The 16,578-nt window shown below is 37.8% G+C and overlaps 1 protein-coding gene across 5 annotated transcripts in view; it reads left to right on the top strand.

Moving 5' to 3' along the window:
• trh (PAS domain-containing protein trachealess) overlaps positions 1-16,578 on the top strand; it is a 941,131-nt gene that overhangs the window by 666,884 nt on the left and 257,669 nt on the right. The gene's annotated exons all lie outside the window — the stretch shown is intronic.

The raw sequence follows: 16,578 nt of genomic DNA on the forward strand, positions 1-16,578 counted from the left end.
TTATTGAGGTTAATATTATTGTGCTTACATCCTGGTTAGTATTTTCCCTAATTATGGGTATTCAATATATACACTACAATAAATCAGATTTCAAGTCATAACATTTGCGTGTAATGTAAATGCAATATTTTTTATATCAAAAATATTTGCTGAAAACAGACCATTCTATAACGTTTCATTTTTGATTTAAAGAAATTATAACTATAATAATATAAAAATACATAAGATTATATATACATACTAGCAGAATACCTGTTCTTCACACAGGGAAAATACGTTTCATTTTGAAAATAAAGGGATAAATTTGGATTTAAACCGACATCGGAAGTGTCATTGTTCGTCTCAGTGACCCCCAAAAAAACTATGGATTCGGCATTAATATAGGTCATTCTTCTATCATTTTTACATATCTCCCCCCCCCCAATTGCGAAGCTTAATTTGAATTTAAACCACATCGGAAGTGTCACTGTTCATCTCACTAGCCTCAAAAAGAATGGATTCGACACTAATATCGGTCATTTTTGATCACTTTTAAATATCTCCCCCTCCTCCCCTAAGTTGCACCGTCAAAGTAAAGTGATGAAAACCATCCCGGATCCGAACCTCATCTATGGTGAAAATTTGATCGAGATTGGTCGAGTGGTTCAAAAGGTATGAATTCACAAACATAGTTACTCATATATATATATATATATATATATATATATATATATATATATATATATATATATATATATATATCAATTGATAGATATATCGAGCTGAACAAAAATAATACCATTGAGGGGAAAATCCTCATGCGTAGTAGTGTTGCCCACGAGACGAGACGAAACGAGAAGTACATTTTAAAATCCGAAATGTGGAGAGAAATTCCACAGGACTTGTGGACAACATTAGTTCACCCCAATCTTAGGTCTCAAATACTGTTTAAGTGTTACGTAGGTTCATTCCTCCATAGCCACCGTAGATACTTTCATACAGTTATACAATAAAACTTCATTTACTAACATACCAGAAGATTAATTTGTGACTGACATTTCTCAACAATTACTGTACGCGTTAATCGCACAAGAACACAAAAGTATTCACTAACTTATCAGGAACTCGGTCTATGAATGGCATTTCTCAACAATCATTGCATGTATGAATCATATAAACAAATGCTATTCATTAACTTACCTAGTGGGGCGGGGGGAAGGTGTCTCAGTGGTAAAGTGCTTACCTCTGGTGCGTAGGGTCCATAATTCGATCCCTGGCCAAGACGTTTGTGATTGACGAAAGCATCGCGTCTGTGGGTTTTCACAGGATACTCCCATTTCCTCCCACTTTCTCATCCCACCAATTATTCCTTCATCATTCACTTGAATAAATCATCTGTCTCCCTTAGTCTAACAGACATAATCGTGTGACATTAAACTGAGAAAAAGAAAAGATTACCTTACCTGAACTTCAGCTTGCATATGACACTCTTCAATAATTATTGAGTATTAATCGTATACAACAAAACTTCATTTATTAATCTACATGAAACTGTTTGTAAATGGTATTTTACAACAAAAATTATACACAGGAAAAAATGAAATCTTGAAACAACACAAAATGACTACCACTTTAGCGTGTTACTTGTGTGTCAATTCAATTCCAGGATGTCTTTTATAATTTCACTTTGCCGGCACAACAAAAGGGAGGGGGAGTGATATATATATATATATATATATATATATAGCCGTAGCTAGAGATTTCGGCGCCCCTACTCTCACCACACCAAGCTCTTCCTTCCTTTTTTTCTTTTTACTTATAAGAAAAGCAGCAGATATTGTTATACTACACTGAATTTTTTTATTAAGCTGCAGGCGAGATTTTGTTCCACGAGGTTTTGGCGGCGAGGTTTTGGCCACGCGATGTTTTGGCAACAAGAGGTTTTGGCTCGGCGAGATTTTGTCCCGTGAGGTTTTGGGCGGCGAGGTTTTGGCCACGCGAGATTTTGGTCGGCGAGGTTTTGGCCACGCGAGATTTTGGGCGGCGATGTTTCGGCTGCGAGATTTTGTCCGTATCCCCAGTCTCATACCTCTCAAGAGGTATTAATTAATCTCTCAGAAACAGTTATCCATTAGCTTGTCAGAACTTCGGAGTATAAACAACACTCCTTTAACAATCATTATAGATATTCAGTTATCTTGCGAAGAAATTATCTTCTTCATACTGCTATGGAAGGAAAGCGAGGAATAGGAAGAAGAAGAACACGACTGATTGATAAATTGAAAAATATAAGAAAATATGAAAAGTTAAGAGGAAGCTGAAGATCGAGAAACGTGGAAGAAACATTTCCAGCCCCAAAGCTAACAAAAAAAGAAGTCCTAGAACCTGCCAAAAGGAATAATAATAATAATAATAATAATAATAATAATAATAATAATAATAATAATAATAATAATAATAATAATAATAATAATAGGTATTAATTATACAAATAGAAGAACTTCGTTCATTAACTTACTCTTCAATAAATCATATCGGAGGTTATTACTTGTAAACAATTCTTGATCGAAATTTTTCAGGATCTCTTAGAGTTTTCAGTTTTCTTTATGATAATCTACAAAATGAAAATGAAACGAAATGAAATCTTTTAGTGTAACGTTCCACAATTATGTCTGTTATTCTAAGGGAAACGAATGATAAAGGCAATGGAATGGAAGAATTGGTGGGATGAGAATGGGGAGGAAACATGAGTACCCTGAAAAAACCCACGGACACGATAGGTTCCACCACAAACTTACTTAGGCGGGGATCGAACCAAGGACTTCACGCACGAGAAAGAAGCCACTCTACCACTGAGCCTTCGTGCCCCTCCACCGAGGTTTTGTGGTATAATGTAATAGATACAACTGAATCATAAAGTGTTCCCGGCGGGAGTTTATGTAATTCTGATTCCACGTTAATCAGTAGGTCTCGTCTCACATAGCCTCGCTGCTGAAAGGGACGCTAAACTCAAAATCAACTCAACTCAACTGAGTGAATCATAAAGTTATGCTGTATTACATTTTGACGAAAATATGTATGTGTCCGAAGAACTGAACTACACAATCAGGAGAGGGTAGAAGATAGAGTGTTATAGTGATGTTCTTGTATGTATAATGATGTAAAGTATTGTTCTTGGATGCATAGTAAAGTGCAGTAATATTCTTGGACGCAAAGTGACATGCAATAATGTTCTTGGATGAATATTGATGTGCAATATAATGATCTTGGATGCAGAGTGACGTGTAATAACGTTCTTGGATGAATATTGATGCACAATATAATGATCTTGGGTGCAGAGTGACGTGTAATAATGTTCTTGCATGCATATTGATGTGCAATATAATGATCTTGGATGCAGAGTGACGTGTAATAATGTTCTTGGATGAATATTGATGTACAATATAATGATCTTGGATGCAGAGTGACGTGTAATAATGTTCTTGGATGAATATTGATGTGCAATATAATGATCTTGGATGCAGAGTGACGTGTAATAATGTTCTTGGATGAATATTGATGTGCAATATAATGATCTTGGATGCACAGTGACGTGTAATAATGTTCTTGGATGAATATTGATGTGCAATATAATGATCTTGGGTGCAGAGTGACGTGTAATAATGTTCTTGGATGCAGAGTGATGTGAAGTAATGTTCTTGGATGCTTAGTGACGTGCAGTAATGTTCTTAGACGCATAGTGATGTGCATAATGTTCTTTTATGCATATTGACGTGCAATGTAACGTCCTTAGATGCAGAGTGACGTGCAATAATGTTCTTGGATGCATATTGACGTGCAGTATAATGTTCTTGGATGCATAGTGACATGCAGTTATGTTCTTGGATGCATAATAGCATGCTTATCTATGCGATATGAAACCATAACATCTACCTGTCTGCTGATGGTATTTCAGATTCTCCATCACTCACTGCTTCCAATTTCTTCTTCCTCTTCTTTTTCGTGTATCTTGATGGTATTTCACTCTCTTTTCTTCTTTGTGCACATTCTCTTTCTCTGTGTCGCTCTCTCCCTCTCTGCTACTTCCTGATTGTCATTCCATCCAGTTTCTTTTCTTCGGGAAAGTCTTTAGCTGATCCTAATTAGATTACAGGCCACGAAGTAAGCCACCGTTCCCCTCTCTTCGTCCTTCTTTCTTTCTCGTTTTTCTTTATCCCAAAGACCCTTTTCTTGCTATTCTTCATCTTTCTTGCTCTTTGAAGGATTTCGTTGTTCTGACATCGACAGCTACTCTGCTTTCTTGAGATCTATATCATCTCTCTCTTTTTTTTCCCCTAATGGAAGATGGGATATTAGACTTCTTTGCATGACTTTGTAGTAATGCACTATACATTGAATCATGTCAGTTGTTTCACTTGTTGCATGGGCTTACGGAACCCATCTCAAAGGTAAAATAATATTTTATTGAGTACTTTCGTCAATAAATGCCTTACTCTCGCGGTATAAGCCGCACTTTTTCGGAAAATGTCATTAAAAGTTAACGGTGCGCCGTATACATCCAGCAACTAAGCAGCATGTATGCTAAATAGTATATATATATAGAAAATATTTCTCACTGCCGCCGGTTTTGCTCTAAAGTGATAATTATTGTAAACGTAGGTGCCAGTATATTTCTATCACTTCCGGTTTAAATAGGGGCTAAGGGAGAGAATGGAACTCATTCTTAAGACACTGAATCCGTACCAAAAAGCATTTTTCGCTCTTTCTTACCATGGTTGCTCTTACAGACCGGCAAACAGACGGACGGATCTAGATAGCCGTTCTAAGACTGGATGAAAAGCATAGTTTGGAAGTCAAAAAAAAGGCGAAGTTAATTAACAAGAATTTTAGGAATGATACAAGAAAATGCATTACAAGATGGCGATCTTGGCCAATAATTAGTTTTTGGATCAGGGGCCACAACATTTTTGAACGGTTCCTAAATAAATAAAATGAAATGAAATCTTTGAGTTTTACGTCCCACGGTTATGCCGGTTATGCTAAAGGGGACTGTGATGATGAGTAAAGAATGAAATGGTGGAATGAAGAAAATGGGATGAAACGGGAGAACCCCGAGAAAACCTACGCACACGGTGTTTGTCCACCACAAAGTTCACTTGGTGGGGGCTGAGATCGAACCCGGGACCCCATCACCAGAGGTGAGCGCTCTACCACTGAGCCACCGCGGCCCCAGGTCCCTAAATAGAGTTTTATTATTATTATTATTATTATTATTATTATTATTATTATTATTATTATTATTATTATTATTATTATTATTATTATTATTATTATTATTATTTTACGAAATAAGCCTATCATACTGAGTTAAGTGACAGCTTGGGTTTGGCTACACAATATGTAGTTCTCCAGACATAAGGCCTACAATTTTTTTTCCTGTAATATATTGGATCTTTTGATCCAGAAAGAAAACCAGAAATATTTATTTAAAATAGGGAAGAAGGAAATGAAGGTGATTTAAGAAGATATTGTGGTATGTGTGATATGAGTGCAATATTTATTTATAAAGTTACCACAAACTATGAGCAGATCACGAGATTGTATTTGTGATGTAGAAATCATTCTGTTAGTAGGTCTACTCTGCTATTCTCCAGATAAAACCTGTAGAGAAATTTGACAGGGAGACATCTGTCGGAGAACCGCTGAAGCTATGGTTGTTAGTAGTACGCGTATTCCTGTACTAACCTATTTAGTATTCTCTGCGTTTTCTGATGTGTCCATAGTCATTATCTGTAGAGAATCGTAGAAATCCGTAGCGGGGAACCTGGGAAACATGAGAGATGGAGGGAGAAAAAAACTGGAGAATGCAGGGAGATAGGTAAAGGAAGCAGGAGACTTATCCAGTATCTCCATTCGGTGGAGAAATGACCAGAATCTGCTAACGGCGTCTCTTAGCTTCTGTTGCGACTACAACAGGGTCGCAAAGAGACGGGAGAAAGGGGTAAATGCAGGAGAAACTACTAGCAAAAGAGAGCGGGGGAAAATCAGAACAAAATGTGGGGAACAACTGGGAGGAAAGGGGAGAGAATGAAACGAACATACGCAGTTATAAATTTCTAAAACCTGAGCCTCTGTGGGCCTTCTTTTTATCTGTTAGAAGATCAGCTGGATATTTATGTAACGGCCTGCAAAAACGAACAGAAAATTAGATTCTCGGAGACTTATGAAACAATATCCTCGTATGAAGAACGAGGGCAAATTATGTTTTCATTTAAATGGCTTGCCGAGAGATAGTATCGGGTATTAAATGAGCCAGGCAGAGCTCTCCGAGACAAAATATACTCGGCCATATCTTACGGTGATATGACACAGGGAAACTACAGTATCTCTAGCTCTTCCGAAAATTACAGCTCTCTTTTCGTACTGTGCACGTTGGTTGAGTTCAGAAACGGGTTCCTTTGCCTTTTCCGGGGAGAACGAACACATACCACTCTTTTTCTTCTCTCTCTCTCTCTCGCTTTCTCTGACACGCACACACCATCCCACCGCCACGATCTTTGCTGCTGGTACGTACGTGTTCGGGGCGGTTTATGGAGTTTGAAGCTCGAAGAGAAGTCAGATGTCTATTGGTACATTGTCTCTTTCTCGACTCTTTTCTTCCCCGTCTCTCTCTTTCTCTCAATCATGTATAAACTTGCTCATTTACTTTTAGGCTACTTATTACTCGTATCCCAGCTAAAATATTTCACATTGTCCCAACCTACCTTATATTATCATATAGCCAAATATTCTAATAGAAATACGTAAAATAAATATCTTCAACTTTTAAACAGCAGGTCCCGTCTGCTATAGCTTCTGCGCTGAATAGGAGTTAAACTCTCAATTAACAACAATTAAGCAGTCAACAATAATTGTAAACTTTAATTCGTTTTGGGCGCGACCCGAGACGTATTTCTCATGACGCGATAGGGGACTGCACAGAGCTCTTCCAATAGAAATAGATGTAACTTGATAGCAATGATTTGATATCTAAGATTCTGGGATAGGATAATGCTATATACTAATACAACACTATTGACAACAGTTCATCGAAAATGAGTCACTTGTAGCTATTGTCCTCCCTATTTGTCCTCCAGGAATGGTTTGTTATGGTATACAGTGAGTTCCGGAAGGAAACCAATGAACTTCGCACACATGTTTTATCAAAAGAAGAGAAAAGTTTTTTTTTTTTGTTCAACTTTGCTGAGAAATACCTAGTTTCGGAGATACAGGCACTTTTAGGGAATCTAGTGATAATTACGCCGGATTGGCTACACTGCGACCATCAACAAAGTAACTCAGTCAACGTATTCCTTACACCGAAACAAGGGGAAAGTTTATTTTTGCACTTTGGTGAGATAAATCCATACATTTTTTCATGTAAGGAACGCGTTTACTGAGTTAGTTTGTTTATGGTCGCAGTGTAGGCAATTTGGGATCATACTAACTCAGTAAACGTGTTTCTTACAAGAAAAATGTATGGATTTATCTCACCAAAGTGCAAAAATAAACTTTCCCCTTGTTTCGGTGTAAGAAATAAGTTGACTGAGTTACTTTGTTGATGGTCGCAGTGTAACAATCCGGCGTCAATATCACTAAATTACCTAAAAGCGTCTGTATCTCCGAAACTAGACACTTCTCAGCAAAGTGCAAAATAAACACTTGTTTTGAAGTGGGAAACATGTGTGCGAAGTTATTCGGTTTCCTCCTGAAACACCCTGTATTTAGTTATAATTCTAACTGACCCTGCGATCTACTCAACTATTCGAGATGAGAGCTCTTTCAATAGTGACACGTTCCGCTTGTTTACACAGGGTGTTTCAAAACAACACCGACAACGTTTGGGAGATGATTCCCGACACCAAGATAAGACAAAAGTATAGACCAATCTGGGTACACAAATGCTTCCTTTCAGAATTATAGGCTGCTGAAAACATGAAAAAATGAACCTTAAAGATCCATAGCTCTAAAACTATGGGACCTATCATAGTCGGGTCAAGACTTCACTTAAAAACTAATATGTGAACTATCCAAAAGTGCATGTTTCAGAATCCTGTGGTACTTCCACAACAATTTGTATAGAGGTAGTTGGCGAATACTTCAAATTATATGCCCGTAGCCAAGCTCTCTCTATAAAAAATGTTGCGAGAGTAAATTAGAATTCTGAGACATTCACTTTTCGATAGTTCACATATTAGTTCTTAAGTGAAGTCTTGACCCGACTACGGTAGGTCCCATAGTTTTAGAGCTATATACCTTTAAAGTTCATTTTCTTTTCATGTTTTCGTCAGCCTATAACTCCGAAAGGAAGCATTTGTGCACCCAGATTGGTCTATACTTTTTATCTTATCTTGGTGTCAGGAATCACCTCCGAAACTTTGTCGGTGTCGTTTTGAAACACCCTGTATAGGTTCATCGTCCCAAGAACACATTCCATTTCCGGTCTTATTTCTTTCAAACTGGAAGAAGTAAAAATCTACTATGACTTCTGGTTTCAATTGTGACAATTACGCTCACACACTCAATTAATTGTTCATATATTCAAATTAAAACATATTTATATGTAAATTCAATTTATTTTTAAAAAGTCAAGGAAAATTTTATTTTGTTTCATTTAGCAGCCAAGCGAACCTCTTTCATTCGTCCCAGGTAAAGAAGTTTCTCTGCTTTTCAGAAAGAAAAAAAAACATAAGACGGTAACCGCACTAATTGACCACCCACTTTTCTACCTCGCCAGTAAACGGTAATGGAATTTGCTATTGTTACTCCAGCCATACTGTCGCACTACCTAAGTACCTCGATATCGCAAATATCACGTCACAGACACACAGGAACCAAAATTTTTTATCTACAATCTTCGCAAGTGCTTATGAAACTCTTTAACATCACGTACTAGCCCAGAAGAGACGCTAGAAACCCAAGCCAAATTATCAACCGATTTTTGGGAAATGGTGTCACGAACTTAAAGCGGCGAATCAGACTCCGAAATTCAAAATTCACAAAGAGAAGAATGAAGCGTCTATTTTTTTTAAAAAAATAAAGAAAGCTGGGAGAACGCCTACACGGAAGAGAGGTTACTCTAAGTGGACACTTCATCGTGAAAACATCACCAACACGCGATTCATAAGCATACGTCAACTCATATATACATATATATATATATATATATATATATATATTTAAGTGTTTAAATTTCAGAAAAATGGCTAGCTAAAGACCCGTTAGCAGCCAGCTACTTAAACCACGCGTTATCCACAGCAACTTCGTCGTTACAAGATTATTTATACAAATATTTAAAACATCGACACCTAGACATAATTTTTATCATTTTATGGTGACGCTACGTAATTTGTGATTTTGAACTGAGTCTGTGATTGATCTATATACGTGGACTTCCTGTATTCAGAGAGGAAAAGTAGTGCGATGGATGGCGGATATATATAAACTGTGCGAGTGAAATTTAAGTGCAGATGGATGTGATAAGTGACGCATCGTTGCATTTCAACAACATTGAGATGAAGGACGGAGACACGGGTTCGATCCCCGATACATGGAACAGATGCCTTGCCACACGAAGACCCAGACGCTTCAGACAAACGTGGACCTCTTCTCCGGGAGTTGAATCCAGAGGACAGCGGGGTCTGAGAAGGGACATTAGGAAGCATTGTGACGGTCAGTTAAGTACAGTGCAGTTTTCTTCTGAAGTGTGGAAATATAAGCGGAAGGACTTATTAAGGTAGGACAAAGTATTCTGTTATTTTCGTTATTGAAGAAGGACTATGGCCAATATTTCCGTGATTCGTGATCTCCATACTCACCTTTTTCTAGAAACTTCGGGACATTGTTTATTCATACGGAACTGTCCGTCAACATTTAGAGCATTTTTTTTCTTTCTTTTTAAAAGAAGTAAACAAATAGCCTAATGCCTTGGTTGCATTTCCAAAATTGATTCACTGATATAGGAACTGTTAATTTCATTCTTGAATAAGTACCATAAAATTTTTGATTATTTTACTAGTGAAATTTGTATACATTGATTTGATCTTCAATCATGCATTTATTTGTAATCGTAATGTGTCAATATTTAGATCCTTGAATCCGTCATTATAATCATTTATATGCAATCCAGTATTTATTTATATCAAGTATGGATTATTTCTCTTTTAAACATAAATCGCGTTTAAGATGTGTGAATGTAATGTAATTTCTGTTTTGAGTAAACTATGATTTAGCGTCAAAGTCTAGTTTTTCAAATTTTAACATTTGTATAGGTTGTGTTAGGGAAATATGTGTCAGAGCGGTAAAAAGGCTTTATGTAACTTGTCAATTTTTATTATACTCATTTTTAAAAGAAACAATCAATATAAAGCTTCCAAAGACGTGCTATGTTGAGTAAGTTTAAGACAAATAAGTGTAAATACTCTTATCTCGTAATATCGTTAGAGTCTCATAAATAAGGTAAACAACTTAAGATACTCGAGTAAATCCCTTCGGAGGTACCTATCTGAGCAACGAACGCAGATAGGGTCCATAGCTATGGAGAAACGTGTATTCGCAAAATAAGGAATCAGTGAGAAAATCAGAAAGCGTCGACAATGTAATTATTTTGATCAATTGGCCAAATTATAATAATAGTAGTACTATATATATATATATATATATATATATATATATATATATATATATATATTTCTGTGTAGTGCATTTGAATATGAAATATTTGTGTAGTTAGTGTTGTGTAACGATTTTTATTGTGAATGGTATTATTTTCCAACTGATATAGTATGTGTACAAAGCTATGTTTTGTTTATGCAAATCTTTTAATATTGAAAATTCATTAGAGTTCATTAGAAACAGTGCACTAAATTTTCTCAAAAGCATACTATCGCTTCTAAACTATCTCTCCAGTGAGTCTTGCAAGCAACCTAAACCATTAATTCTTTCATTCCGCAATCCGATTCTTAAACTTATTTCCATTTCTTTTATTAATAAAAAAAAGGTAGTAACTGTGGGCGAATTACTTAATAATCGTTTATGCCTAGGGAAAAAACAATAAATCATTTTATTAATTAATATTCAGTTTAATAGAAATTTTTGTTTGTATAACTACGTCATGGTAATTATAAAGAATCGAATATTGTCAGTTTAGTTGAGTAGAAATAGATTGTTGCTAAATTTTACAGTCAAGATTGAATAATTTGAATATTACGTTGTACAGTGACGAATGTGTTAACAGAAATCATATTATTTGGTCAAAACAGTCAAAAGTCTGATTCATTTTCAGTAAAGTCAATTAATTCATTTTTTTTTTTTTTTTGTAAATCCAAATTAACTTTCTTGTTGATTTTTGTAGATATCACCTTATTTCTCGTTAAATTTATTAAAAGTCTATTCGACGTTAGAACCAAAGCATTTATGTGGTTATCATTTCAAAGATATGCCTATTTCTTTAACTGATATTGGCATACCTAGAAGTTATTTCAAATTACCCTGAACAGAAAAAGTTGAAGCACGGTTACATTGACCATCAGAAATTTTTTTTATCTAAATTAACTCATTTTTTAAACTTTAAATTAAACTTTCCTTGTTTGTTGCTTTTTAACTATTTTTGCTATCTTAACTATTAACTACGCACCTGTTTTCCTAGCGCCTTGGAGACACCGTTATGGGGAAAACAGGATCGATTAGACATTAGGTCATCTTTCGTTGTATATATATCAATTTTTTTTAATTCCAAACCATCTTAGCAAAACTGTATTTTTACCTTGGAGAACTGAAGTTCGAGCCCCGTGGAGTCAACTTCAATTCTCCAAACTCTCATTAATTTTTTTATTTGTGTAATAGGCAGATGAGTTGCCACTCATCAGTACCCTTCACTTTTCAAGTACAAGGTCAGGTATTCATTTTTCTGATGCATATTAGGCTCATCCGTGAGTGCCTTATTTATTCGTTCTCGTTCAGATTAAATATGCAAATTAGAGATAAGGAATCGAATTCCGAAAACAATACGTTTCATATTCTTCGTCGCCCAAATACGTAAGATCTGCTTATTCGTAATATCACGCAGTAATTCTATTTGGCAGCCCGAGCAGAAATTTTCCTTTAATTATTAGTTATTTTCAATCGTTGCAAAACTTAGCGCCCGAGACAACAACATTATCATTACAAAACTTGGCTTCCAATACAGGAACCACAGTGTCACAAGAAATGGCTTCCCGAACAGGAACCCGAATGCGTAGTTAATCTTATTTGAGGGACCCGAATGCGTAGTTAATCTCATTTGAAGGACCAACATGCGTAGTTAATTTTATTTCAGGACCGAAAAGCGTAGTAAGCTTAAAAAAAAAAAAAGTAGGAAATATAGTTTGGAGAAGCATACATAGTAAATTTCGAACAGCGAACGAAAACAGTAATCAAGTCTATTCCGTAATACTAAACATAAGAATGGGAAGCGTGATATGAAATTAGGTAACTTTGTATTCAAAGAATCATTATTTTACCCGTAGGGAACGATTAAGCGTTCTACTCCCCCTCGCAACCAATTTTATTTCATTTTAGCACATGCGTAAAAATAATAATAATAATAATAATAATAATAATTGTTCTTACCTCATGTTTGTTTGTTGGTTTGTTTGATTGGAAGAGAAAGGAGATACACCATTTTGTTTGTTTAAAAAAAAGAGAAGAAAAGAAGGAAAGAAGAAAACAAAAAGGTAATGCACCAGGTAAGCGACTAATATAAGTGAACATGCAAATTCTTGGCATATTGATGCATAAATTTAGCTAAGTGTGTTTCTAGTGAATAACATTAGTATTAACATAATTATATATTCATATATAGATATAGGTTTAGAATAGGTCAGATTTAATACTTTTATTTACACATGCATTCTATTACTTACATATTATTGTGTTTTAGACATGTTATCTGTTAATTAATACACTATTTGTATATACACATAAATATCCATATGAATATAGTAAAAAAAAAGAAAAAAAAACAAGAATGAACTAAGTTGTTGTGGAAAACGTGTGGTGATAAAGTAGCTTGGCATGCTACATTGATGAAATAGTAATATTTTTGCGTATTAAGGTGAACTTAGAGTACGAAATTTAGAGTGATTGACAGCATAAGTCAGATAATTAGAATTAATTTTAGACAAATTTTAATAAGAATCATTCTGACAATCCAGTTATTTAAGTCTACTTGCAGATGCCACAGTTGAGGCCATCTACCTTGAGGCAACGACCAAGAAACAGCATGTCTGCAATGGAAGAAGCACAACGTTGTCGCACGTGTGGACGTGACCTATGGGAACAGGATTTGGATCCCACGGATGAGGCTCGAAATTGTCCCGAATGTGGTGACCAGAGGGATGCAAGTCCAGTTACGGAAAATGATGTCACTCAAAGAAGTAGAGACAACATTCAACAGCATCACGGGCCGAACAGCACTAATGTTGATTTTCAGGAATCTCTTCTATCAATGATACAAAAGTGGCTTGCAGAACGGGACCGGAAAGAGGAGGAATTTAGAGAAGAACAGAAGAAATTTAGAGAAGAACAGAGGAAGAATATAGAAGAACAGAGGAAGAATATAGAAGAACAGAGGAAGAATATAGAAGAACAGAGGAAGAATATAGAAGAACAGAACAAGAAAAACGAAGAATTTAGAGAAGAACAAGATAGAAAACTTGACAAGCTCATGGAAAAACAAGACCATTTGGCACAAGACCGAGAAGAACAAGAGAGAAAACTTGACAAGCTCATGGAAAAACAAGACCATTTGGCAGAAGACCTCTCGAGGAAACTACAGGAGCAAGCCAGGAGGCTGGACGAACACGAGAAATCAAACAAGGAAGCGCTGGAGGACTTCAAGCGCACCATCTCCCAAAGTCTGGAGGAACAGAGAGAGCGGCAGCACAGACAGTTGCAGGAGACAGAAGAACGTCTCACGGCACAAGCTGGCTAAATGGAAGAGAGGATGGTCAGGCAAATGGAGGAAAGGCAGGGACAGGTCCTAGAAGATATGCAGCGCATGCGGATGGACTTGGAGACGCAGACCCAAGCACAAAGGATAGAGCTGCAGACAAGGATGGAGAATATTGAACATTCCATGACTGTACGACAAGAGGAGCTAATAGAGAGCCTCACTAATCAGAGCACCAGGATTGAGGAACTCCGGCAAATCCAAGATGTCGAACGGGAGAAAGCAGGAGCTATTCAGCAGACGGTGGACCAACTGACAGCATCCCTAACGGAGAAGATGTCCGAGTTGGTAGAAAGGAGAGTTGGGGAAGCAGTAAGAAACATACCTCAACCCGCCTTCTCAGGAATGGAACCACCTCGAAGGACTCCGACGCCTCCGGTTTCAAATCCAATTTTAGAAGACCTCAGTCAAGGGAATCAGGAGAGTGGAAGATCTGTGGACTCTCACGCTAGCTACAGAAGTTTTCTTTGAGCTCCTAAAATAGATGAATTGCCATCGTTTGACCCGGACACGGATGTGGGACTGCCATCAACCTTCCTTGAACGGTTGTTGGATGATTGCAGGCTATACGGAATAGCACAGGAAGAACTTCTCCACATAATTCCACGTATCCTACGTGGAGCAGCAAAGATGTGGATAGACAATCACATCCAACAATTCAGAACTTTTGAAGACTTCCGTCGTGCTTTTCTGAGGAATTTCCAAAGCGAAGCCATTATTCAGCGAAAGCTCACTCGCCTCAGAAACACACGCTATAGGGCTGATTCACGTAAGTCCCTGCGTGAATTCTTTTGGGAGCAAGTCAAGGCGTTCCGAGAACTAAGTCCTTCTATGTCGGAAGCAGAAGTTCTCTCAAACGTGAAGAACATGCTACCGTTACGTATCCAAAGGCAGCTCATCGGAGTTCAGCTGGAGGATACGGAGCAACTGTCAATGATCCTCTGGGACAGCGAGGAGCTGGACAGGATAGAGAGTTTCCAGAGAGACCGAAATGCCCAAAGGAATAACAGGGGCACGACAGGCCAACGGAGAGTACAGCATGTGCGTAGGCAGTCAACGGAGGAAACCGTATATAGGGACTCCGGAAATAGAAGACAACGGAACCATCCTTATCGAAGAGAGGACAATCGATTGCGCAACACTCACCAGCCATCACAGCGGACAGATGAAGACAGTTCCGGCAGCGAGAGAAGTACAGGAGCACCGACAAGAGGTCACGCGCAGCGCCGTTTTCGCCGCAATCAAAGAAACAGAGGAGACAGGCCAAGAACTGAAGAGAGACAAGTCCGACAAGTGACCACGCATCGAGGGAACAGCTCGGAGCGAAGAGGTCACACCAGAGGAAACAATCGTGGGTCACGAGGGAGAGGTAGCAGTACACCAGACAGCATCAATGCTACCAACCCACTGGTCCTGCAGGCAGAGCAGCAGCAGGAAAACTAGAACTTGACCGCCAACGGTCCAGGGTTCGGGTTGACGGTCAGTCTCAGTCTGCTAGAAAGGAACCCAATAAAGTAGTTGACACCGATGTGGAAGGAAATGAAACAGCAGTGAAGATAAGAATTAATGCAGAAGGCAGATGTTGCACAGAGACTAATCAAAGAAACGTTGTAGAGCAAACACAAAAGAATACTGAGCCTCAAAAGATGAATGTGCATGTCTCTGCCACTTGGCTTACCTCTGATGATAATGAGAATGAACAAGAGGAAGATGAAACACAACGATATCAAACACCCAGGATAGAAGTCGTTATAAACCAACATACCTTCGAGGCAATTCTGGATACGGGCAGTGAAGCTACGTTGATTACGGAGTCTACTTGGAAAAAGATATCGGCAGATGTTCGCAACCCGACATTGCGACAAGCACAGGAGATCAGATTAGTGGATTTCACGGGGAGGTGTCAATCCAGAGCAATCGGTCGTGCAGTTATACCGATTGAGCTCTCGGAGATGGAGATTGCGTTGGAAGTATTGGTAGTTAAACGACTCAACGCACCCATTCTCCTGGGCGTGGACTTTCTGTACCGTGTACGCGCCGAGCTAGATTTCAATCGCTGTGAGCTGCGAGCGGATGCAGAACCCGCCAACATAATCCGCAAATTCCTACCTATGTCAAGAATGGAAGAGGAACTTTGCGTCGAGAAAGATCTTCAAATTTCAAATGTAACCAAAGACGAATTAATGCAAGAGATTGAAGAAAAAGTGCGTGCAGCCAATCTACCCTCGCACATTGAGGCACAACAACTTCAAGATATCCTTCGTAATCACTGCTCAGTATTTTCGGAGCGTCCAGGACGCTGTAGGGTGTATCAACATGATATTGTTGTTGAAACAGAGGAGGCCATAGTTTCAAAGATATATCCGGTTGCATTAGCACACAGAGATGAAGTGCGTACGCAACTTAAGCAAATGCTTGAATGGGACATTATTAGGCCTTCAAAATCCTGTCATTTGAATCCACTGCTGGTTGTACCTAAAAGTGATAAAACTCTACGTCTATGTGTTGACTTTAGATCCCTAAATAGACATACCAAGGTGTTACAGACACGACCTCTGGAAATTCAGGAG

This window comes from Thermobia domestica, chromosome 5, assembly GCF_964235325.1.
Source record: "Thermobia domestica chromosome 5, izTheDome1.hap1.1, whole genome shotgun sequence".
Lineage (NCBI taxonomy): Eukaryota > Metazoa > Arthropoda > Insecta > Zygentoma > Lepismatidae > Thermobia > Thermobia domestica.